The sequence below is a fragment of the Crinia signifera genome, chromosome 6 (assembly GCF_055691185.1).
Source record: "Crinia signifera chromosome 6, ASM5569118v1, whole genome shotgun sequence".
In the NCBI taxonomy this organism is placed as follows: Eukaryota; Metazoa; Chordata; class Amphibia; order Anura; family Myobatrachidae; genus Crinia; species Crinia signifera.
This window is the reverse complement of record NC_139222.1, coordinates 203056210-203080965: the sequence shown is the minus strand read 5'-3', so window position 1 is coordinate 203080965 and position 24756 is coordinate 203056210. Positions and strand designations below refer to the sequence as shown.

General features: G+C 43.9%; 1 protein-coding gene across 5 annotated transcripts in view; it reads left to right on the top strand.

Moving 5' to 3' along the window:
* Positions 1-24756, top strand: part of TOM1L1 (target of myb1 like 1 membrane trafficking protein) — a 163014-nt gene that overhangs the window by 6989 nt on the left and 131269 nt on the right. The window lies entirely within an intron of this gene.

The window sequence follows — 24756 nt, the reverse complement described above, 5'->3', positions numbered from 1 at the left end:
TGCTACTGCATGGAGGGAGGGAGCAGTGAGAGGAGACTCACTGAGCTGCTGTGGATAATGTTATACACAGTGAGTTTCCTTTCACTGCTTCCTGCGGGAGCGTGAGTCCTGGTCCTGGCCCTCGGCTAGGACGGTGTGTGAGTGTGACTTATATGTAGGGTGTGGGTGCTAATTGCCGAGCGCAGGTGGTGCGAACTTCACATGCGGGATTAGTGTGGCTATTTTTGGTGATACCCCACTGAAGGTTGACACCCAGGTGCTGGCCGCACCCGCCTAGTGACGCGTCTGACTTGTACCAGTGGCATATCTATAATGATATGCACCCAATTTCTAATACTTACCCGCTGCAGTCTCACGGCAGCAGCAGGAGCGCTGCAGAAATCCCTGGAAAAAGGGCTGTTTTCTTGCAATCTGCGCATGTGCTGTGAAGTCTGAGCCTCTGGCAATGGCAGTCCCTGCACCCGCTAAAGTAAAGCTGTGTTCAAACGGTGAGATATTGGCTAATGGACAATTTAAACTATGCATTTTTCACTAAGAAATTTTGACTAGATCCAAAAGAGATTTTGACTAAGCGATTTTGTCTAATTAATGATAGTCTGACCTAGTCAAAACTGCTTTGCCTGCACAGTCTATCTATGCTATGAGATAGGAGACAAACTGGGAAATTTTACTTAATCTCTAGGAGATTTTGACAATCTACCAATAGCAATGGCACTCCCTGCACCCACTACAGCTACACCTATAGACATACAGAAGTCTTCTGACATAAATGAAAGATAATTATTTTTTATCTTGAGATTTCCACAGTGTACTACCACTCAGACTCCACAGCGCAGCGGAGATTCGTACACGTGCAGTGCGGTCTCAGACTCTACTGTTCCCGGCAGAGTAGAGGGGGCCCGCCAAGAAGGCTGCACACAGGCTGTCACAACTGAAGGGCTGGATGAAGTCGTGTGGTGTGTAGCAACCGGAGGCGGACCAGAGGAGGAAGGATTAAATCGTGCAGGTTTAATAATAGAATTCATCAATGGAAACAATACACACTTGAATACTTTCTTTAAGTGGCAGTTAGTGGTAAATAATTCTTGAGCCAGCAAGGCACTTTTAGAAGAAGAAAGTTCATTTGAATAATGACAGTTCAATAGCACAGGACGACAGGCAGGGGTCTTGAAGAATAAGAGGATCTGGAAAGAGAATGTACTTGATGGTAAATGAAGGATCCTTGAAGACTGGAAGAAGATGAATGAAGATTGCAGAATTGCTTGGAAGCAGGAGACTTGAAGAGCTAGGCCAGGAAGCTCAGGGATACAGGCAGAGGCCAGACTGTGGAGAGAACTGGCATCGATGGGGTTAAGCAGTAGCCTAGACCAGCACAGAGCACGAGCAAGGCACCAAGGTCAGGAGAGGTGAGTCAGAGAGTCGGAGTCAGCTGGGAGCTGTGAACGCCTCGGGAGACTCTTTGTACTGACACTGAACAGCCCTAGGCAGATCCCATATATCCCAAGAGGGCGGCTGCCATTGGCTGTCAGGTCAGTATGGGCGGAAACCTCAGGCCTGGGCCAATCTGCTATTTGCCCTTAACCAAGATGGCGGCACCGGCCTCCCGGCGCCATTACAGCACACACTGCTACACCTGTCGGCGTCCCACGCTGCCTGCTGCCCACCAGACTGCCGCTGCCCGCTGCCGCTGACCCGGAGACCACTACACGCTAGCCGACGGCGTGCGCGAACGTGTGAGTAATATGCCCGCCTCGCACCGCCGCGGCTGCGCGTGACACAGGCCTCCTCCTCTCTTAATACGTCCCTGATTTGTATTTAGAAAAATGCTTGTTAAGATATTACAATTGAACCACTTGCCTTACAAACATTCATTGGAAAAAAACATCAAGGGTTACAACCGATAATCGGTATTTAGCCCAAAGCTACAATAGGTAGATTATATTACAGGGGGGTATGATATCACAGCCAGGCCAGCTGGGCTGCAAAAAAGTTACTGACATGGTCACATCAGAAATGTCCACACTAGGCTGGGCATTCCTTGGCATGGTTTCTTATTTGTGTTAATGTTAATTAATGTTGTGTATTTATTTACTCGGTACATCAGGAAAATCTATTTTTCTTTTTTAAGTTCACTTTTATGCACAATATACTAGGGTTGGTCATCATCCATTCATGGTTTTACATCCATCAATGGCCTGTGATTGACGTGCAGCCTGTTTTACCACCGATTTGGGGCACAGATACCGTCCTATTAATGACAGTACCGATTGTTAAGGAAATATTGGCGGTTGCCGGCTGCAGTTTTTTACATGTGCAGAAACCAGCATACAGAATACCATAAAAAATATTTTTTTTATGGTATATAGAGGCAGATGTATTAAGGCTGGTGAAGAGATAAAATGGAGAAAAAGTGTAGATAAAATGAAACATGATAACGCACTAGTCAATCAATGTCAAACTGTCATTTTTCAAAGCAGTTGATTAGGCATTATATCGATCCCTCCCGACAGCCATGATCCTGGCCCGTTTGCCCAACAGCAAATCAGCAGGCGGGATTCAATGTCCCACCTGCCGATCTGCAAAAAGGGGGCGTGTCTACGCAAACAATATACAGCCTGGATCGCGACAATGCACAGGCGTTATCCAGAGCCGGATTTGCCACTAGGCCCGTGAGGCATGGGCCTAGGGGCGGCACAAACTGTGGGCGGCAGGCAGCCAGGAGCCTCGCCCGGCACATGTCACTAGCTCCGGGTCTCTACGGGCAGCAGCACCGGATAGCTGAACAGGAAGCAGGAGCACTAACATCACCCCTTTGCACAGCTGCCCATAGAGACCTGGAGCTAGTGACCTGTGCCAGCTCGAGGCTGTACTGTGTGCTGCAGGCTCCAGAACACTGTGGCCGTCGGTGGCTGAGGTGTCAGTGTGGCTGGCCGATAGCTGCAGAAGGATGACAGGGGGAACCTGCAGGGGCTGCACGCTGCAGGCAGAGATGTTCCGGCGGCGTGGAGAGGCATCTGGAGGACGCGCTGGTGGGGCCGCTTTCCAGCTCCGTCACCAACCTGCAGTGCGAGGAGAGGCAGCTGCAGGAGAAGGCAGAGAGGTGGGGGGGGGGGGTCCAACAGTGTGGTGCCTGGGGGCGGCAAGACCCCTAAATCCGGCCCTGGCGTTATCGACAGGGCTCGACAGCTTTTAAAGTCGGGCTCATTCTGCCGTGTCCCTATTCAATGCTGTGGGTAAAGGCAACAATGAATAGGGCCCCGATGCTATATACCCTGTCGGAAATATCGGCGGAGGATTGCATACCCCCCCTTTAGCTCTTCACCAGGCTTAATACATCTGCCCCACTGTATTTATAAATACATTTTATTTTTATTTTTTAAATAATAAATAAATGTAAAATAGATATTGTTAACCCAAATCAATCATACATTCTCATTTCTGTGCAGTTTTTGGGAAAAATATTAGTGAAGTAATTAAAATCATTTGTACTACTTATAAAAGTCACAAGTCGTAACCTACTTAATTTGCTCAGTACTGTATAATACTCTCGCAATTAGTCAGGGATTGTGTGTATTTTATATTAATCATTCAAATCTCCAATAACCTAAAATGCAAACATTTTAACAGAATGAGTTCAGTAATTTCTGCATTTTTAGGAGCTCATTAGAGAATAATATAAACAACATCAAATTGGACCCAATTCAGCCCTGATAGCTGCTGTGCAAAAAGGGGGCGATTAATGATACACTGCACATGTGTCTGGGCCTCAATGCGTGTGTGCGATGCCTGTAAGCGAAGAAATCCTGATAGTTCTTTTCTTCACTAGCCGCTGGTAAGGGGATTGACATGAATCTGGCATCTGGGTGTGGTAACCGTCTGTTTCATGAGAGTGCCAAGTAAAACGCAGGCGTGACAGAAAAAACTAGGCATGCTCAGGATAACGCAGGTGTTCCCAGTTGTTTTAGGGGAGGGTGTGTGACATCAGCTCCAGCCTTGAACCGGTTGACTCCATCACAGTCGCCGAGTAAGTCATTGGTTACTCTGAGCCTGTGATGGTGGAAAATCATCGGATGGTGAGCATCTTATGAATGACTCGGCTGCAAAGTCTTCGCTAGCCATACACATCTATTTGCACAGTGAGCGCATTCATTGGCAAGGTGGGATTCACTATAGCGGGGCGGCGTCTACCTAAATCAGTCTAAAGCTCTAAATCGGGCCCATGATTTGCTGACCTGTCTCATGCTATTGAACGTAACCCATAACAGTCAATGCTTTCCTCCTTTGGTTTCACATAGAGCATTGATTTGGATCTGATCACCATGCTCACGCCCATCCTGGTGCGAACACCCTGGTGAGTGTGAAACTCACAGAAGGCATTTGCTTATTCACGCATGCGAACCTCAACCATCGGGTTCGGGGACAAATTCAGACCTGAACGATTAAGTTTGAACCGCCCACTTAATTCCTAATCTATAGAAAATTTGGTTACAGTTTTTTTTGTTAATAATGTGAACTCTAAAAAAAAAAAATTAAATACATGTCATAGGCTTATGGTCACAAGCAACTTGCCATGACCAACCTTAAAGTATAGCGTAATATTTTTGTTATTTATGTACTGCACATTCCTATCATATATCATCACATTTCTCTGTTTGCCAATGCACGCACTAAAACAAATGGTGTCTCAGAAATTAATTTGCATTAGTCATTGCATATGTTGCTCAACACAAAGAACATAACGCTTTGTGATTTTTACTAGCTGTGTAAATAATGGGAGTAGGCAACAGCAGCTGTTTGCACAACCAAGCCATAAATGTGACTTTGAATCCTATTGATCTATTTAGACAGAGAAGCCGCATAATACAAGTTAAAGGTTTAGGAATATTTCTGTGTAATTCCCCAGAATTGTAAGTAAATGAAAGCAATTAAAGACACCTGGTTAAATCATCTTATATTAAAAGCTGGGGGAGTATCATGGTAACGTAAATGTTAGATTGGCAGGTATGTAGTATTGTGAACATTTCTAAATAGGTAAATCAGATAAAACATTAACAGCTTGCACCCACGTCAGAGTACAGACCTTCACAGCTAGTGAGCTAAATATATACAGTATCAACACATGATCAGGACATAACCATGTGACATTAGTGACATGTCAACATCACCATGTTCATGGCCGTACTCTGAAGTCATGTCTAGGACATTCTGAAACCCTAAGCCTCCACTCCAGGGGCAGATTCAGGGAAAAAAGGTGTCCCTATGCATAACAGTAATGGCCACCACCCTTGCTTAATTTTATCATTTGAATTTAATAGAATAAGAATAATAAAAAAGGGGGTAATTCTAGTTCATTAGGACAGGGCCGAATTTGGCCCTGTTCCGATGGCTGGGGGTATGGTTCCTGATGGTTCTTGCTCCTGAGGAAGCCGGATATTTACTTTACCGGGGAAATGCGTTGAGCACCAGCAATTGACCAGCTAAGGGGTAACCCATCCCAGAGACCTACACCAACCATCCCTGCTACCAGCACACCACATATTTGGATCCAGGAATCAAGCTGCGGCTGTGGGATTCAGTATAATCCCTGAATTGGATACCTAGGTGAGCCATGAGGGAATCCTGAGCTCATTGAAATTCAGAGCACTGGGAACAATTGGTCAAAATTAACCCTTGGAATACAAATTATATCTACAAGGATGGTAATATATCTTACCTTATTCAGCTGGTTATAACTTTCTCATTCCTTATATACCACCAATTTGTATGAAGAGACTGAGCCCTACAAATTAGTCATCTTTTTAAAATTGTATTATAAATGTATATCTTTTTATTTATTTGTAAAATATTGTGATTTAACTAGTAAAATTTATAACAATATACCGTCTCAAGTGTATGTTTCAGCCAGCGCCGGTACAAACCATTTTTCTTTGCTTGCCATAAATATTAGGGACTGACAATCCCTAGTACCGGCTGCTGCTAATTGCGCACCCCACGCTTTCTATATTTTCTCATATATGCTTACAGGGCTGCCATCAAAAATTGTGGGGCCTGGCACGACCAAAATAATCAGCCCCCCTCCCCCTTGTTGAACCTTCAGAGTGCCTGGTGAGACCTCCAGCACTGGCTCTAATGCTCAACCTCCATATTGCATATTGAAATTGTGACAAATTATACGTGATAGATTCCAGTCCTGGGCCCGGGACTGGAGTCCCAGCAATACCCCCTGCCTGATGCTTAAATACCAATGCAATTTTATATTTGTCAGGTGCCGGGACAGCTGCTCTGGAAAACAGCTGACCCTGTGATCCCTAAGTTGAAATAGCCCATTACTAAAAACATGCAAGAACTATTGTTTACCATAAAGGAATATTTTCTGTGTGGCCAGTTAGCTCTACAATATATTCCAATTATTTATCACCACACTAAAAGTACATGTCCCCATAGGTTCATTTAAATAAACACAGTCCAAGTTAACTAGAATATACAATATTTTACCCAAATCACTTAATTGCTCACCATTGTCTGCTGTCACCTTTATTCTTCTAAACAAACGTAGGCTTTGTACCATATAACTTGACAGTTATTGTGACATTACTGAAAAGCTGAGATGATAAAAATAGGTACTCTTTACTTAGAAGGGCGCCCACGATTTTGATCGTGGGCATCGTTAGTAAAAAATCTCGGGCATCTCGGGCATTGAATGCACTAAAATATCGGGTGCGATCAACCGACGAGATGCCCGAGATTTCCCATAGGGAACAATGTTAAATGTCTCAATTGACCCAATTTTCCTGTTCAATGCCTCAATTGACCCGATTTTTCCATAGGAACCAATGTTAAATGGGCCACAGAGGCCAAATAGGCACCCTGAAGTGTATAATGGCCACCCGAATTGGTAACGCCACCCCACGATCAACGTCAACCCGATGCGTGGCGAGCGCAGCGAGCCCGCGAGGGGCGTCGGTACGCGTCCTACGACCTTTTCATACCCCCACTATCCACGTCGGCGTGGAGTTGAGAATAGAAAGTGTGGCGAGCGCAGCGAGCCACCGAGCCCGAAGCGTGGCGAGCGCAGCGAGCCCCGCGAGGGTACGCGGACAGCTGTGAAGCCCGCGAGGGGACGCGGATACCTGTGAAGGTATCCGCGTCCCCTCGCGGGGCTCGCTGCGCTCGCCACGCTTCGGGCTCGGTGGCTCGCTGCGCTCGCCACACTTTCTATTCTCAACTCCACGCCGACGTGGATAGTGGGGGTATGAAAAGGTCGTAGGACGCGTACCGCCGCCCCTCGCGGGCTCGCTGCGCTCGCCACGCTTCGGGTTGACGTTGATCGTGGGGTGGCGTTAACAATTCGGGTGGCCATTATTCACTTCAGGGTGCCTATTTGGCCTCTGTGGCCCATTTAACATTGTTTCCTATGGAAAAATTGGGTCAATTGAGGCATTGAACAGGAAAATCGGGTCAATTGAGACATTTAACATTGTTCCCTATGGGAAATCTCGGGCATCTCGTCTGTCGCATCGCACCTGATTTTTTAGTGCATTCAATGCCCGAGATGGCCGAGATGGGCGCCCTTCTAAGTAAAGAGTACCTAAAAATATACAACACATTATAATACTGTATATCCATTATATCCACATGTACTGTAAGAACAGACAACTGCTAAGATAATCATTTTCATTTTAATTTAGCTTTGCTTCCACACTAGAGGGGTGATTCAGGTTGGCTCAGAGATGGATGAATTCAGTCCGGCAACTGATGTTGTTGGTCTGCGAATATAGGCGTGTACAGAGCCGATGTGCAAATGCACACAGCGGGGTGAGTAGTGGATGGACAGGCGGTTGTCGCATGGGGACACCCAGCATTTCCTTGGCATTCCCACAAAAAAAAAGGTTGGTGCGCCTATAAAAATGCTGGGCATCCCCATAAGAACGTAGGGTGTTGAAGCCTGCACACTGTGGGTAGCTGACTTCACATGACATCACAGCCAACCCGATTTCAGCCATGTTTGTGGCAAATAAAAGACTGACTTTTTTTGCTAAGTGAACGGGTCTGAATCAGGCCCTAGATACATTGACAGTGTTACTTTTTATGGTATTGACTGCTATATAAAATGTTACCTTGCTTTGAGACATTTCTACAGTAGTATACTGTTGTACCTGCTGCTGTGACCACTGTTCAATGAGCCTAAAGCTACACACTGGATGACATTTAAAAGGATTTAGCTGATTCCGTGGAATCACATCGATAAAATCTAAATGTTGTCCAGTGTGTACGCACAATGTCGCCGATGATGTGTTCTTCTGATTTCCTGTCAATGCTTGAAGCACCACAGCAGAGCGTGATGAACCAGCCAGCAAAGTGGAACCACAAGGATTTTCAAAGGTGCAGGGTGCTATAATGAACACTACACACATATACATACTTCCCAACATTTGCCGACACAGGGGCGGGACAGGGTGCGCGCCGAAGACGCACCGTCATTTTTTGGGGTGTGGTCTAAGGGAAAGGGGGCGTGGTCTATACCTGCTGCGAGGCCACACCCTGTTTTTCGCCGCGGTGGGGGCAAGCCCGGTCAGCCCCCAGCCCCTCTGCCTGCAAGAATAGATGCTGTGCGCAGGCGCACAACATCTATTCACGGAAAACAGGGGGGACCCTCCCCCCCGCCGTGGGACACTGGCGGCGGCGGGAGGGATGCAGAAATGTCCCAAAATACCAGAACGTTCCCATAATAAGCGGGACAGTTGGGAGGTTTGCATACACACAAAACGTGCTACTTGATTTAGACAGTGGCTTACATTACCGCCACAGACTTCAGCTCCCTGATGGACCTTCAACTATTCATAGTGGCTCTCAGCCTTTTTTTGGCATCTGTGCCTTCCTGTAGTTTCCATGTTTCTCATTGGCTTCCATTGGCAGCATCCCCACCAGCAATTATGAGTCATATCATTGCCAGAACTCCTATAGAAGACTAGCCTACAGTCACATGTCACCCATGTTCAGCTAATGGTATAAAGAGACTACCTATTGAGACAGAAAATGCCAGTGCAAAGTTGCCTATAGCCTAGCTAAGACTTCTTCAGTGAGCTCCAGCAAATCTCCATCTTACTACACTACTGTCTCCTGCATTCCCATTCCATCCCACTGTCCCCTGCGTTCCGGTTGTTTCACAGTGTCTCTTGCATTCCAGTGCCATTCTGGGGTCTCCTACATTCCAGTGCAATCCTGGTGACAAGCTATCAGCTGTCCAAATACCAGCTACTCTGACTCCATTGCAGTGTCTATCCTCCATCCATTTAATAGCTATTCCAGTTAAATCCCATTAACTTGCAATTAGATACCAGGGTCAACTGCACATGTTCAGGTCTCCAGGACCATGGCACCTACAGTACATTATGTTCCTGGGGACTTCTCCGCTGTGTATGCGCAAATCTCAGGGACAATTGATGAGGTGAAGTCAACTATTATTTTTAGCCTCGTCAGACACGGTGAGTCACAGATTTATTGTATATCATGGCTGCCAGGAACTCCGGACTCCAGATTGTCCAAGTGTGTATAATGCAGGAGCAGCTTACTAGCTGTCAGGTGGCTAGCATGCAGACTGCGGTATGATCATATTTCTGCTTCCAATGCCCAACTAAAGTTCCACACCACACATGACATAATCACTCCAACTATAGAACAGCATGGTAAGTATAGCTCTGTCCAGAGCATTCTAAAGGATGCTGCGGTTGGCTGTACATGCTTCAGGGTGGTTTCCTGTCTACCGCTCCTAAAGGACACTCCAGCGGCTGCAGCAGCAACTTTTCTTAGGCACCCTGCTTGCCACAAGCAAGGGCAGTGTGGCAGATATAGGTGCCTCCACCAGAGTCCTGTGCTTTGTGCAACTGCACCGTCTGCACACCCCTAGCAACAGCCCCATATCAGTGTAACAGGTAGCAGAACATTTGTAAGTTTGCACCTTGATTGGAGAGTTTTGACTGAAATGCATTTTAATAATTTTATATTATAAGAAGTTATGCCTTTACTCAACTCAAAATATATCCCATCTGGACCACTCCGCTCTGCACAAGATCTGCGTCTGTCTTCTGCACGGATCACTAGCTCCCATTCTACACGCATAACCCTCTGAGGCACTTATGTATTATATAGCTTCCCTTCTGGACCTACAAGCTATGCTCTTACTGGTGCCTGTCCTTGAGTTTCCCTCCTATGTCTCAATAGACTGTAAACTTGCAGCAGGGCCCTCTTACCTCCAAGTCTGTCTGTTGTTACCCAGAGTGTTTTATCTCTGTTTACAATTGCAAAGCGGAATCTGCTGCGCTATATAAGAAACTGTAAATAAATAAATAATCCCGGGATGCAGGTTAGACTACTGTGCTGAAATATGTTTTACATTGCTGAGTAACCAATCAATACTTCCTTCTCCTTTCTGTCTGTGAAGTTTCTCATGTGTGTAGCTCCACTGTTTATTGTCGAGTCAATATATGTTAAGTCATCTCTCCGAGGATCTATCATCAGCCCCAAGCAGCATGTACGTATATACTCCTCTGTGCATTAGGGACTGTTGTGTTTTGGGTCACTGTCAGAACAGATTGCAGTATACAGAACAAACACAGATGGATTGAGATGTTGCTCAACTCATTTAAACATCAGTGATGCATAGGAATTATCATTATGCCTGCAAATAACTGACTCTCCAATGTAAATCCTTCTGTTAGTTGAGATCAGGCTTCCTTGCTGCCCTGGAGGGTTGCAGCACACCAGGAAATGTTCACAATGGAAATATAAAATGATATTACTGGGTAAGATGGGTGAAAAGCATGGAAGTGAATAATAGGGAGGTACATATCACTAGCCTGCACCTAAGATGTGTATATAACTGCATTCATTTATAAAAAATAAATAGAAAGAACTACAGTACTTATAAAATCCATCCAAGTGCATATTTAGGCAATTACTGTACATTTATTAACATAAAGATATACGTAGATATCACCTAGAGAAAAAAATACTTATGGTACCCCTCCAGCTAACTGGATCCCCTTGTAGACATTTTCATAGGGAGAGGGGACACCTTAAGAAAATAATTTCTTAGGTAGCAATGCAGTCTTAAAATTGTAGGTAACTGTAATAAGTGGACATTTTATATTGGCTTATATCACATCAATGATTGTAGCTTTTCTTCTTTGGGACCTAAAGTGATGTCACATACCTCCCAACATGATCCTCTCGAGGAGGGACAGAATGCTTTATTCCTGGACTTCCCTCTTAATTTACAATTATCATCACCTGTGTGGAAACAACTTTCTTATCCACTAAGCTGTTTAAACAGGTGATGGCATCCATACAATAAGAGGGAAGTCCAGAAACAGCATTGTGTCCCTCCTGGAATGGGTAATTTTGGGAGGTATGCTATAGATCCACAGGTTGCCTGAAAAACATGAACTGTTGGTAGATCGTGAGGACAGGTTTGGCCACCCCTAGTCTAGTGCATAAAGATCCCTTACCACCTCAGATCCCCAGCAATAAGAAATACTTCATTCCAGCGGCTACGCAAAATTAATAATGAATGTGCCCCATAATTAATATGCAACAAAATGTTTATATTGTAAACAGCTACATTTGCATTTCAATTATGTGAAAGGATGTAATCCAATAAAAGTTTCCCTCACTTCAGAACATACTGTACACATGCCTCTTTTCATTGGTGCTGGGGATTCTTCTCCAAAGTAGACCAGGTCCCCTGGGAACAACAATACATGTGACCATGCTAAGTCCCACCAAGAGAACTGCAGTGTTCATGGGACAATGGTGTGGAGGCTAGAGATGGCCATCGGTGCCTTTGCTATCGATGGCGAAAGTGCAACTGGCCATCGATAGTATAAAACTATTCAATGGGTGACCATTGATAGTTTTATATATCGATGGTCCTCTACTATTTTTGAGTGATTGGCCTGTGGGTGGGTGGGGCTTCACGGGGATCAGGGGGGCGAAGCTATTCTCCGTGTCCCGGCACTTTGAAAAAAAAAAGCGAAACATCGGTTTTGCTGTGCCATCGATGTAGGGAAAACATCTGGTTCTCCCCCATCGATGGCAAAAGTATTCAGCATTGGCCATAAACCATCGATGATTTTGACTCATCGATGGTCGATGGCAATCCCTAGTGGAGGCTGAATCTGACTATTCGCTCCAGAAACAAGCATTTACAAAAGTGCTGCCAGTGCTGTTTATGCATGCAGAAATAAACATTTTAATGCCAACCCAGCTGCTAAACAGTTCTAAATAGACGCCAGTGAGGCTGTGCTGTACGGCTGTACTGTAGTGGGAGTAGATTTAAAGTTTTCACTCTAGCTTAATCTATAAAAAAAAAATCGATAGAATCTATTAAAAATTAAAAATCTAAAATTGAAAAGCTTTTATTGCTGAGTGGCACTGGTTCATTCTCATGTCTTGCAGGTGTATTGTTCAAAAGATATTGGTCCTAATTCAGTAGCCAATGTATAATAGTAAAAAACTACATCACTGTCTAACTTTCCATAGGCACCAATAGAACACTTTAATTTACTATAATTCGTATCTGCAAACTCTGCTGTTAAATATGCTCAAAATGCATTTCTCACATAGAAGTGCTTTTGGCTACTGAGTTTGCAGAATCTTGCATGAATCAGTTAGATCTGTGCAATGCTTCTTTGTGTAAAGAAGCATAACTAGCCCGAGCTCTTAACAACAGTGTGCACATTCGATTTGACTATATAGTACAGATCTGTATTATACAGGCTTGCCTACCCTCCCGGAATTGCCGGGAGGCTCCCGAAAATCGGTTCCCCCTCCTGGCCCCCCGGGAAGGTCGGTAATCCTCCCGCTTATGCCTGGAAGCCCCCGCACCCCCCTTTCTTACCGCACTTATTACCATTTTTTCACGGGTCCGCGGCAAGGAGTGGGACTAAAATGACGCAAATCACGTCATTTTGCGTCATTTTAGCCCCGCCCCCTACTCGCGGACAAGTGAATCGCAGCATTTGCCTGGATGGGGGCGGGGCTTTCAGTCATCAGCCCCGTCCCCGCCCCCTGACCTGAAGATCCAGCTGTCCTCTCCGGGCTTCTCCCGGAGAGGCTTCAAGAAAAATCGGCAAGTATGGTATTATATAGTCTTGCCTGCCAAGACTATTTCCTACCTACCAACATGACCCTCTCCAGGAGGGACACAATGCTCTGCTTCTGGACTTTGCTCTTAATTTATGATCACCTGTGGTGAAACACCTTTCTTATCAATTAACCTGTTTAAAACAGGTGATGGCAATCATACATTAAAAAGGAAGTGCAGAAACAGAGCAATGTGTCCCACCTGGAATGGGTCATGTTGGGAGGTATGCTATAGTAGGAATGAATGCTGCATGTTTGAAAATGTGACAGTTGTCCTGACCCGGACACCCATGTTAAAAAACATTATCAACGTGCTAAGACTAGTCTTTACAGACTTGGGGCCAAATGTAATAGTGTGTGAGAATCAAAAAGTGAGGGATTTTGAGAGAGTTTCCCATTTTTTTAAAGCGGCAAGCATTTACATGTCAACATCAACCCGTTTTTTCAGTGTAAATGATTGTCGCGTAAAAGAAAAAATGGGATCACGCTTCAAAAATCACTCACTTTCTGATTCTCATAGCCTATTACATTTGGCCCTTGGGGGGAAATTTACTAAAGGAAATTTGTAAAAAATAGGTGTATTTGTATCCAGAAATACACTTATTTTTGACATTTACTATCCCGAAAATACGGCAATTCGTATTCGTATTGATAGCACATCAATACGACTACGAATTGCCATATTTTCGGAATAGTAAATGTCAAAAATAAGTGTATTTCTGGATACAAATACACCTATTTTTTTACAAATTTCCTTTAGTAAATTTCCCCCTTGATGTCAAAGCCTCCAAATCATACTTGCCTACCTGACCCTCTCCTTCAGCGAGAAAATGCTCTATTTCTGGACTTCCCTGGTAATGTATGATTGCCATCACCTGTGGGGAGCTAGGTAAAGGTGTTTCACCACAGGTGATGGCAATCATACATTACCAGGGAAGTCCAGGAGCAGAGCATTTTCTCCCGCATGGTGAGGGTCAGGTAGGCAAGTATGCTCCAAATATATGTAAATTTGTAATTAATCACAGATATAATGAACACTGATTTTGTAGCTGTGAGGGTAAGTGGGGCAGAGGTAAAATAGCTGCCACCAAGGGCTAATCTATAATGGTTGGAGGGTTTGAAGTGCATACTTAAACTTAACAACTTTACCTTTAAACCAGGAATTGCACATGTTCTATAGCTATCTGACTTCAAGCCTGCGTTTCACCTGGGTTCAATCTGTCACAGAATCTGTTTAATTCAGTGTCCCAGTTTAAAGGAAAATTATGGTAAGCCCATGCATTAAGGCCCCTGGGTCCAGGAGGGCCCACAATGCAAACCCTTCTCTCATTCAAAATACTTACCTCTCCATCTGGGTTGAAGGTATTACCAGGAACATAGTTCAAGTACCATGTTTCCAGAGATCTGCAAAAGAGCACCCCCAGAAACCACCAAGTGCCATTTTCCCATAGATAATCACTTACTATGGGAAACAGTCAGGGAGAGAGGCGGGGGGCCCGCACTGAGGTCCTCCCCTCTTCTTAGCCATAACCATATTAAATCCACCTTCAAGAAAAATATGAGGATCTGTTTTAGGATCAAGTTTTGCTATAATATCCAGAAAATGTTGGGTATTTCCAGTCTGCAGTATCAGGTACCTACCAAAAAATGGTCCAACAAAGGATAACCAGTAAACCATCTAATGATTCAGGGCTTCCAGGACACAGGCACATTGATGTGTGTGATGAGTGAAGGGTAATCCACATGGCCATAGGCGAATCTAGAATTATGGTAATGGGTGGTCCCAGATCCAGACACAACAGGAGGGGGACCTTTGCGCGGCGTAGCCGCGCGTCAAAAAGGGGGCGTGGTCTCATGGGAAGGAGGCGTGGCATCACAAAAGGGGTGTGGTATTACACTTTAGACCATACAAAGTAATGCCCATTACACATTTTAGCAAACTCTGTAATACCCATTACACATAAAGCCACATGCCGTAATGCCAATTACACATAAGGCCACACAGCATAATGCCCATTACATATTGTGCCAAACATCATGATGCCCATTACATACTATATAACAAACCGTAATGCCCATTACATATTTGCCACATAAGTGCTGCTTACCTACGTGCTCATTGCTAGGGGGTTCTTGCTTGATGGCACCATAGTACCCATTACACATGATGCCGCACACCATAGTACCCATTACACATGATGCCGCACACCATAGTACCCATTACACATGATGCCGCACACCATAGTACCCATTACACATGATGCCGCGCACCATAGTACCCATTACACATGATGCTGCACACATAATGTCCCTTACACATGATGCTGCACACATAATGCCGCTTACACATGATGCTGCACACCTTAATGCCCCTTACACATTAAGCCACACATTATGCGTAATGCCCCCACATACCGCCACTTGTAGCATCCCTTAAGCAATGCCCCCAAAGGTGCCACTTACTGTAAATTTTTCTATGAGCCTTCGCTGCTGCTGCAGGGAGAGATGGAGAGCGGTGCAGCTGTTTCTATGGGGAGAGGAGCAGAGCACAGCGCAGAGCACGCTCCCACTCCCCTCCTGGCGTCACCTCTAGCCGAGTGGACATTTGAAATATTGTGCACGCTGTTGTTGTGCTTGACGTCGGGGGAGCACACCGGGCGCCGGCACCAATGATTAAAGGGGGGGGCGGGCTGAGGTGAAAGCAGGGAGAAGAATTGGATCGGAAGCTGCAGGGGTGACAGTCATTCACAGCTGGGCAGATTCAAAGCACTGCAGGTCACGGCTGTTTGAAATAATACCCCTTTCACAACAGAAAATGCAGGGATTTACCCGGGAATATGGTGCCAGGATCATGCAGGGACATTCCCAGGCTGACCACCTATAAACACCAGCCTAGTCCATGCATTTTCTGGTGTGAGGGGAAAGACAACCACTCCCCTCTTCCTACCCACCTTTAACCAACCAGCTATATCTTCGGAACCAACTGACCCATTTACATGAGACCAGTATCATATTAAAGAACTTTTGAGTTGGCTTCGAATGATTTTGGTCCCGTGAAAATGGGCTGTTTGGTTCCAGAGAAATCTGCCCTCCAAGAACATAAACAGTCATGAAATTGCATTTAAGAAATGAAAAAAAAAAAAAAAACCGGTTTAACCTCAATATCCCTGGAACCAATTAACCCATATGGATCCAGCCTAGTATCAGATTGAAGGCCCAGCGATTTGGGTTAGACTGAGATCAACCTCGAGCTTCAGTGATGCCGAAGGGGGAACCGGCAGCCGTTGAACTGGGTGGGGGTCGGAATTAGCGGGTCCAATGTTATCCTATAGGGAAAATGTTCCAGCTTTGCCTGGCAGTATCTCCGGTTCCCAGAGGGCTAGAGACACGGGGCTGGGCTCGTTGGAAAGCCCTATCCCTCAGCTACAAAATGTGCACCCCCGGACCACCCCCTAGATTCACCTATGCACATGGCCCTATCCAGCAGAAGAGCTACTGTAGCACAAGCTGCAGCAAAAGATAATGCTGGCTGGGAGAGAAAGCTGTCGGAACACAGAGTGCATTGGTGCCGCATAGACCTTAAGAAATTTTGTGAAGTCCATAATTTATTAGGTCATAGTTGTTTTGGTAGTTTGAAGGGGACCTGCACAATATTAACCCCTTCTTGAGTGCTGTGAGAGATGTGCAAAATATCCTGCTAAAATGCAAGCCTCGCACACAGCAAGTTTTTTGGGGGGCCACAATATTTAACTAAACTGAAATTAATTGACTTCAGATTATTTGTCGGCAATAACTAAAGTGATTCATATTCTTCTCCCAGGTATTTTAGTGGATATTTTGCACATCGCTCACAGCAACGTTGGCACGCAAAGGGTTAAGCTTGTCGTTTTTATGTTATGGCTGATGGGTGTATATGGGGGCAAGTTGTCCGTTACCAATTAGGCAGTTACGCCTGAGCATTCTCCAATCCTTAAATAGTTACACTCCTGGATTGGAATTATATGAAGAAAATGTTAGTATCTTTGACATTTTCCGTGTCAGACAAATGTGTTTCCTGTAATAAGGAAAGGTTCTGATGCAATCTCTTTTCAGATGAGATATATGCTCCTATAAAAAACTAACTAAATCTACCCCACATGAAATGACAACATTTTTATAAAATTATGTTATGGAAAATCTTTTCTAATCTCAAAGGGCAGTAACAGATTTGTTGCATCTACATATTTTATTCTGTATACGTACAGATGTAGCGCTGCACAACCAGTGCTGGGACTCGCCAGACCACCACCACTGTCGAGCAAAGGGGGATGGCGATGAGGTGGTGGGGACCTGGGGGGAGCTCTGATTGAAGGGGATGCGCGTGCGTCTTGTGCGCGTGCATCCCCTTCTGGCGGGCACTGGCGAATCTACCGCCAGCCCCTGCCTGAAAGAGGTGTGCTCCATCTGTATCCTGCATTGTTGGCCAATTGCAGAGTACATTTTCTTATTTCTGGATACAATTTTCAATATTCATTTTTATTTGGCATATAAATAAATATTGCAGGCAAATATTTCAATCACTTTTGAATTGTTTTCTGTGCTTATGTCATGCTGAGTTGTCCAGAACTCTTTAGCACCATCAGAGGAAGATTTAGACCTCATGGAGCTATAGTCAAGATACTGGGTTAGGGCCCTCCAACCATCCATAGAACTACATCTTTGCTGCTGATTGCAGGCAGCATTGATAGAGTACCTTGGCACGTGCACAGTCTACTGATAAATGCTCAGCTGCATGAACATCTGCATTGTGAATTTGCAGCCATCCAATTAGATCTGAAAAAATCTCTTAGTACAAAAGTTAGGGCTGCCATGGGATCTAGCATTGCCTCAGTCAATGCTTTATGCATAGGATGTAGCATTGCCCTACTCTTGTGGCTTTTTAAACTAAACATTTACAATGTAACACTTTTTTTTCAGTCTAATACCAGGATTGTAATATCAGAACAAATACACATTAATAATAAAATAGAGAGTATCTTCTTTGTCTTTATAGCATTTACCATAAGTACATATTTGTATTCTACAGTGATATTGCGAAGATTTGTAATATTGTATTTATGTAGGATGCTTTAGGTCTAACATTAGGTTCTTCTTTTTCCTTCCACAGAGAAAATAAAAACTTGATAAGAAATTCCATGCAGCTTTATTGGCCTTGTTTTTTTTAAAGTAAATCAAATAACTACAGATCAGTTTTATATTGCTCTATAGTACATTGATATGAAATTTCCTGTCTTTCATCTTGTCGGCTGTTTGCACAGACTTAGGACTTGGTGGGATGGTGCTGGGAGGGGGGTGTTTGAGACTTCCTGTTTTCAAAGATAATAAAACAACCATTATGTTACTGTTCTCTGAGATTAGGAAATATGTTTGCAGAACATGTTGTTCCTATTATAAAGCTTGAATTTTTTTTAAAACTTATAGGGGTATACATTATACATATCTTGCAAGATGCCCAACAAATGCAATTTATATTATTTCACAAAGCACAACATTCCCCCGTTATCATGATCATCATTACTAACGGTCATCATCCAGAGGCTAGATATTGTTTATTGTAACCTTGTAAATATACTGTAGTAACCAACTGCATTCTCTTTCTGGCTACGCTGTGTTTTTGGTGATCATGGTAATACATTATACTTAATTATACAAATATTAAGTATAATACAGTTAAAAAAAAGTGTTATTTTCCGTGAAACTGTGTTTATAAGCAGAAGTTGGACTAGGTATAATATTTGAACCATTTTTGTTTACATCCATACAAAACACTGTTGATGCATCTAGACCAAATCGAGGACCTATGTACTCTTGAACATATATTTAGTGGGTGCCTCAGGGTAGGGACAGATCAGCCCTGGCATATTACTCTGCCCTGGGGGGGCTGGCCTCACGGTATGCCTCCATTTTTCTGCATGCTGAGAGGCCAGTCTGAGTGCCGGAGGTGGAGCTGATTGGTCACCCTGTCTTCATGTCTGATACAGCCTAGCAGAGTGATGAGAGGCTGAGTTGCTCGGCTAGTCCTGGTCCTTGCCGATCAGGCCATTGGTCCTTCTGACATTTGCCAGAAGTGCTACACAGCCCTGTTTACAGTTGAACGTTGTACTGTAAGGGATATATTTACTAAGGTGTATGTTTTTAAAATTAGAGATGTTGCCAAAAGCAATCAATCATTTCTAATTATAATTTATCTAGCACCTTCTAGAAGATAATAGCTAGAATACTATATGATTAGTTGCTATGGGCAACACTTCTAAAAAAAGTGCACTTGAATACAGTGAATACTGTTTCTTTTCGATCATATTCTGTATTATACTCAGCAAACAGGTAAAGTAATTGTGCCATACAAGTTATTTTTACTGTATATACAAATAATAGATTCCATTCCGATGTCTATTATATAATGAGCCTTACTATAGTGCAATATAGTCCCTCATTCTAGTGGCTACTTTTATATATAGATCTCTATCCTGGTTAGGGTTACCAACTCATCCCTTTAATCCGGGACACATATTAATTAGACAGGTTCTGTGGCAGTTTAAAACGAGGTGAAATGGAGTCTTGAGGTGCGGCAGTTTAAAACCAAGTGAGAGTCAGCCACAGAACCTGTGTAATTAATATGTGTCCCGGATTCAAGGGATGAGTTGGTCACCCTAATCCTGGTGGCTAATATATCATACAAATCCATTAAAATGACACCTGTAGATTAATAACTCAACAATGCATTCATATGATTAGTTTGCAAAACAGACCCCCATTTAGATAAAATATATGACCATAAAGAATATGACCATTTGGTCAGCTCACAAAGTGGTTCCATCCAGTCAGCTAGAATACCATATAGGGAGTTATGTCATACTGTATGTTCTGAGATTAGGGAACCGGCATGATTTCCACTTCTAAATTTAAAGCGGCAATCAATTACAGTAGGTGGCATGTTTTGCTTTATACAGTAACTGATTGCCGCTTTAAATTTAGCAGTGAATTTGTCTAAATCATCCAGTTCTGTAATCTCAGAAGTTATTACATAACCCCCCACAGACTATAAGAAGATTGCAATTGTGCTTGCCTCCCCATGTAGTGCTTCTATTTAAAGCGTAATGTATAATTGATTATCTTGTGATAGTCATATAAATGTTTGTAATTTTTTTTTTTATATTTAATTTCTATTTTTTTTATTATTTTTTTCGCTAGTTTAAGTTGTAGTTATGTTTGACTTGTGGAAAAAAATAATAAAAATTACTCAATTTAAAAAAAAAAGCGTAATGTATACTGCGGAGTCCTGAAACTGTTCACTATTACTGAATGATAGAATGCAATTCCCTGACATGCTGTGTTGCACTTAAGGTTACGAGAGATACTGTAAGTCAGGGGTTCCCAAACTTTTTGGAATCATGGCACCCCGAAGCATCAGAATTATTTTGCGGCACCCCTAGGCTACAGGTTTCTCATTGAGAAAGTTAAAAACAAATATTAAGTTAAATATATTGTGTTTATATCTCATCCTTAGGATCAGTAATGTGGTAATAGACAGTATTCACTTCTGTTTGTGCACAATTTGACTATAATGTTAGACATAAATAACTTGAATTGATCCTGGACCACCAACCCAGGGCACCCCTGCAAGTCCTCCAAGGCACCCCAGGGTGCCACGGCACACAGTTTGGGAACCCCTGCAGTAAGTTCAGAAAAATAAATCATTGTTATCTGCAATGAGGGTGTGTATACTCTGGATTTAGCACAAGTATTTAATACAATGGTACAAAGGTGGAGGGGTAACGGCAACATTCAGATGATGTCTTGTCTAGGCATGCATGGCAATTAGTAAACAGTAAACATCCCTTCCTTAATGGTCAGAAACACATTGTTTCCTGTTGCATACCTTCATGTATGCATCTCATAATTAAGGGTGTCTGGATAACAGGTTAACAGAATCTAGGTCGACATGGTCAAAAGATCTACATGGTTAAATGGCCGACACATGAAAAAGGTCAACATGAGGTTTTTTCATTTTTTTGTTGCTTTTTCATAATTGAACATACACATGGACTCAAAAAACAAAGCGCACCCTCTTTTCTACAGCCAGACCAGCCAGCTGCTGTCTCCTTTCGCACCAGCCTAAATTCCCAGGTTGACCCGAGAAACAACCGGCGACTAGCGCTGGTGTGAAAGGTTCCAGGGCCAAATTCCTGGGAGGATTTGACTGGATTTCAATACAGGCTGGTGTGAATGGTACAAACCCGGCATCCCGGCTTGCTGCTGTGGCCAGCCAGCCCTTTCCCTGGGACCAGCCACCAATGAGCTGAGCTCTCATGCAGGCTGGCCCCTCGCCTTCCTGTGTCACAACCTCCTCTACTTCTCTCCTCCCAGGCAGCTCCAAACCTTCTCCACCCATTACAGGAGCTGCTGGGCTGGCCTGGGTGAGTGCTTTTGTGATAAGAGGAGACATGAGTGGGGATATCCCATAATGGTTATGTTATAAACATGTGTCAGTGCTGGGGGTGGGGTCAGGTGGACTAATGTCTGTGTAAAAGCTATGTGTAACTTGCATACTGTACATATGTGGGTTGGGGCTGTTGTTTTCTGTATTAAATGTGTGTGCGGAAAAATATATGATCATTGTTCCTTTTTCTGTGTGTGTGTGTGTGGGGGGGGTGCTGTTGTTTCCTTGTTTAGTGTGTGTGTGTGGATTATGGACCTTATTATGGTTGACTCACAAGGTGTATTTTGCAGCCTTGCGAGTCCCCCAGATACCACCCACATGGCTGACCAACCCTCCCCCCCGCCCCCTTACTCTTGGGTGCAAGGTACAAATCATTCAATAGACGTTGATCATCTAATGATTTTTCCAGCGCTCGCAGATTTGAGACACCTCTGTGGTGTCTCAGGTCTCCGGCGCCCTGTGTGGGAAGCGGCGGGCAGCTGACATCTGCTGACATCAGCTGCCCTCCCCCGCACCTGCGTCACCGGGCCATTACCATGAGTTCACCCAGCCTTTTCATGGGAACTCCCATGAAACGCTGAGCGTTCCCATGGGCTATGCAGTTCACCATGCCCGCTCTCACCGCGCATATGGTGAAAATCGGTCCCCTGGGCATTCGCAAATCAGAATAACCCCCTGGTGTGTGGGCACGGGAGTGGAAAAATAGATCTGTCTTGCATACTTTAAAAAAGGAAAATAGCACTAGGGAGCTCTGTATATAAATAAGAATTCATTTATTGGAACAATAGCACCTTCTGAAGAAACCACAGATACACCTGTGGCGGAGAATAGCCCCCACCACCAGCGGTCATCCAGCAATATGCAGTTTAGAAAAAATATATAAAATTAAGTAAATTGTGTTTACAGTATATGTTATTCGTAGGTGTATTTATGTCAGGGGTGGTGAACCTTTTTTGTGCCAAGGGCCGTTTGTATGGGGAAATAAATCCTTCGGGGGCCATATGTATAAATTACAAAATGTCCTGCTGCAGCCTTCCCACGCTCCGCCGGTTACCTCTGAATAGTACTGAGAGTCTCCAGCTGCTGTTGATTAAGAGAAATCTTGCGAGAACTACCGACCTCTCGCAAGATTTCCCCTGTACTTGACTACCGGCAAAGCCGCTGGGTGGGTGGGCGGACCACTCAGACCGGCTCAGGCCTGAGGTTCCCCACCCCAGATTTATGTGGTGAGGAACAAGATTAATTTCTGTTTGTCCACATTTTTTCTCATTGGAAGCCACAAGCACTCATTCTGCCTATTGCATTGACAGTAAATAATTTGAATTTATCCTGGACCAATAACCCAGGGCACCCCCGCAAGTGCTCTGGGGTGCCACGGAACAAAGTTTGGGAACCACTGGCCTAATCCATTGCGGTGAGCTACTGTGGAGGTTGAGCCTAGTTCTGCCTAAATTAGAGGCTTATATACAACTGTGTGTTCTTTTTCGTCTTGCACTACAAATTCTTTCATATAAGACTTTTACTCTGACTGTATCCCTTTTCAGAGGTTTGACCATATTTTTGCATGCACCCAGCTCCAAATTGTGATACATTCAAGAACTTGGACTTGGAGGGCATTGTCATCTGTAAAAGGGCTTCTTTTTACAATATGCACTGAGAGGGATCAAATTGGTCTCCTCCCAGTGTCCCCTGCAACATGTTTATCTGATGCATCCACAGAAGGATGCAGTGTTTTGTGTTCCACTAGTCAATTTGTGACAGAGGCAGCATTCTAAGAGTAATCCTGGATTTTCCTTCTTATTTTTAGTATCCTGATTTTATTTGAAATTATACTAACAAAATATACATTTTACCTAATATGCCTCCAAAATAGTATTCACTTCTTTGCTTCTCTGTCTTTACAGCAAAACATTCTTTTTGTTAATTCAGTACGTATTGGGGCAGTACAAATGGTGTAATGGTTAGCATTACTGCCTCACAGCACTGAGGTCATGGGTTCCATTCCCACCATGGCTCTAACTGTGCAGAGTTTGTATATACTTCCCATACTTGCGTGGGTTTACTCAGGGTACTCCGGTTCCCTCTGACAATCCAAAAATATACTGGTAGGTTAAATGGCTCCCAACAAAATTAACCCTAGAATGTCTGTGTGTGCGTGTACATGTGGTAGGGAATATAGACTGTAAGCTCCAGTGGGGCAGGGACTGATGTGAATGTTCAAATATTCTCAGTAAAGCTCTGTGTAATACAGTATATGTGCGCTATATATGAAACTGTTAATAATAATATGTAACCCCCGAAGAGCAGAACCAACAGATTAAATATCTTAAGGGAAACTATGGGCCTAATTCAGGCCTGTTCGCTAGGCTGTGTATGTTTGAATGGCAGTGCATACCCCCCAGAACCTTATTCAGATTTGGATGAAATGCCGATGTTCAGCCAGTAGAGCATTTATCGGTAGACTGTGCAAGGTACAGTCTACCAATCGATGCCAGCTGTAATCAGCAGCAAACATAAAGTTATATGGATTGTTGGAGGGAGGAGGGCCCCTAACCAGTATCTTTTATAGGGCACCATGAGTCCTAAATCTGCCTCTGGTCTATACCCAGCTTGAGATAGTTCTTTGGCAATTGGCAACAGACTGCTAAACTTGCATTGTTTGATTTCAATTATGTTTTCTGTATGTGTTTTTAGTCCTCACCATCAATGACTTGAGTAATTCCACACAAGGCACATTTTTCTTTTGGTTTGCTTCTTGCAAACACCCCCGTCTACTTAATTCCACACTCGCCTGTTTCCTAATATTTCTCATAGGGCCAGATTTTCTAAGCTTCAAAAGTGATAAAATCCAGAGTGATAAACAGCCAGCCAATCAGCTCCTACCTGCCATGTCACAGGCTGTGTTTGAAAAATGTCAGGTAGGAGCTGATTGGCTGGCTGTTTATCACTCTCTATTTTATCACTTTTGAAACTTAGAGAATCTGGCCCATAGTCCTCATTCTGCACTAGGTTTACCTCTGTCATCATGCCATTCCATTGCCTCCATTCCCACCATCTCTATGCTGTCCAAACTACTGTATGTGGTGTTTGTATCATTTTCTTGATCCTGTGTGGGTAACCTCTATGTAGCCTGG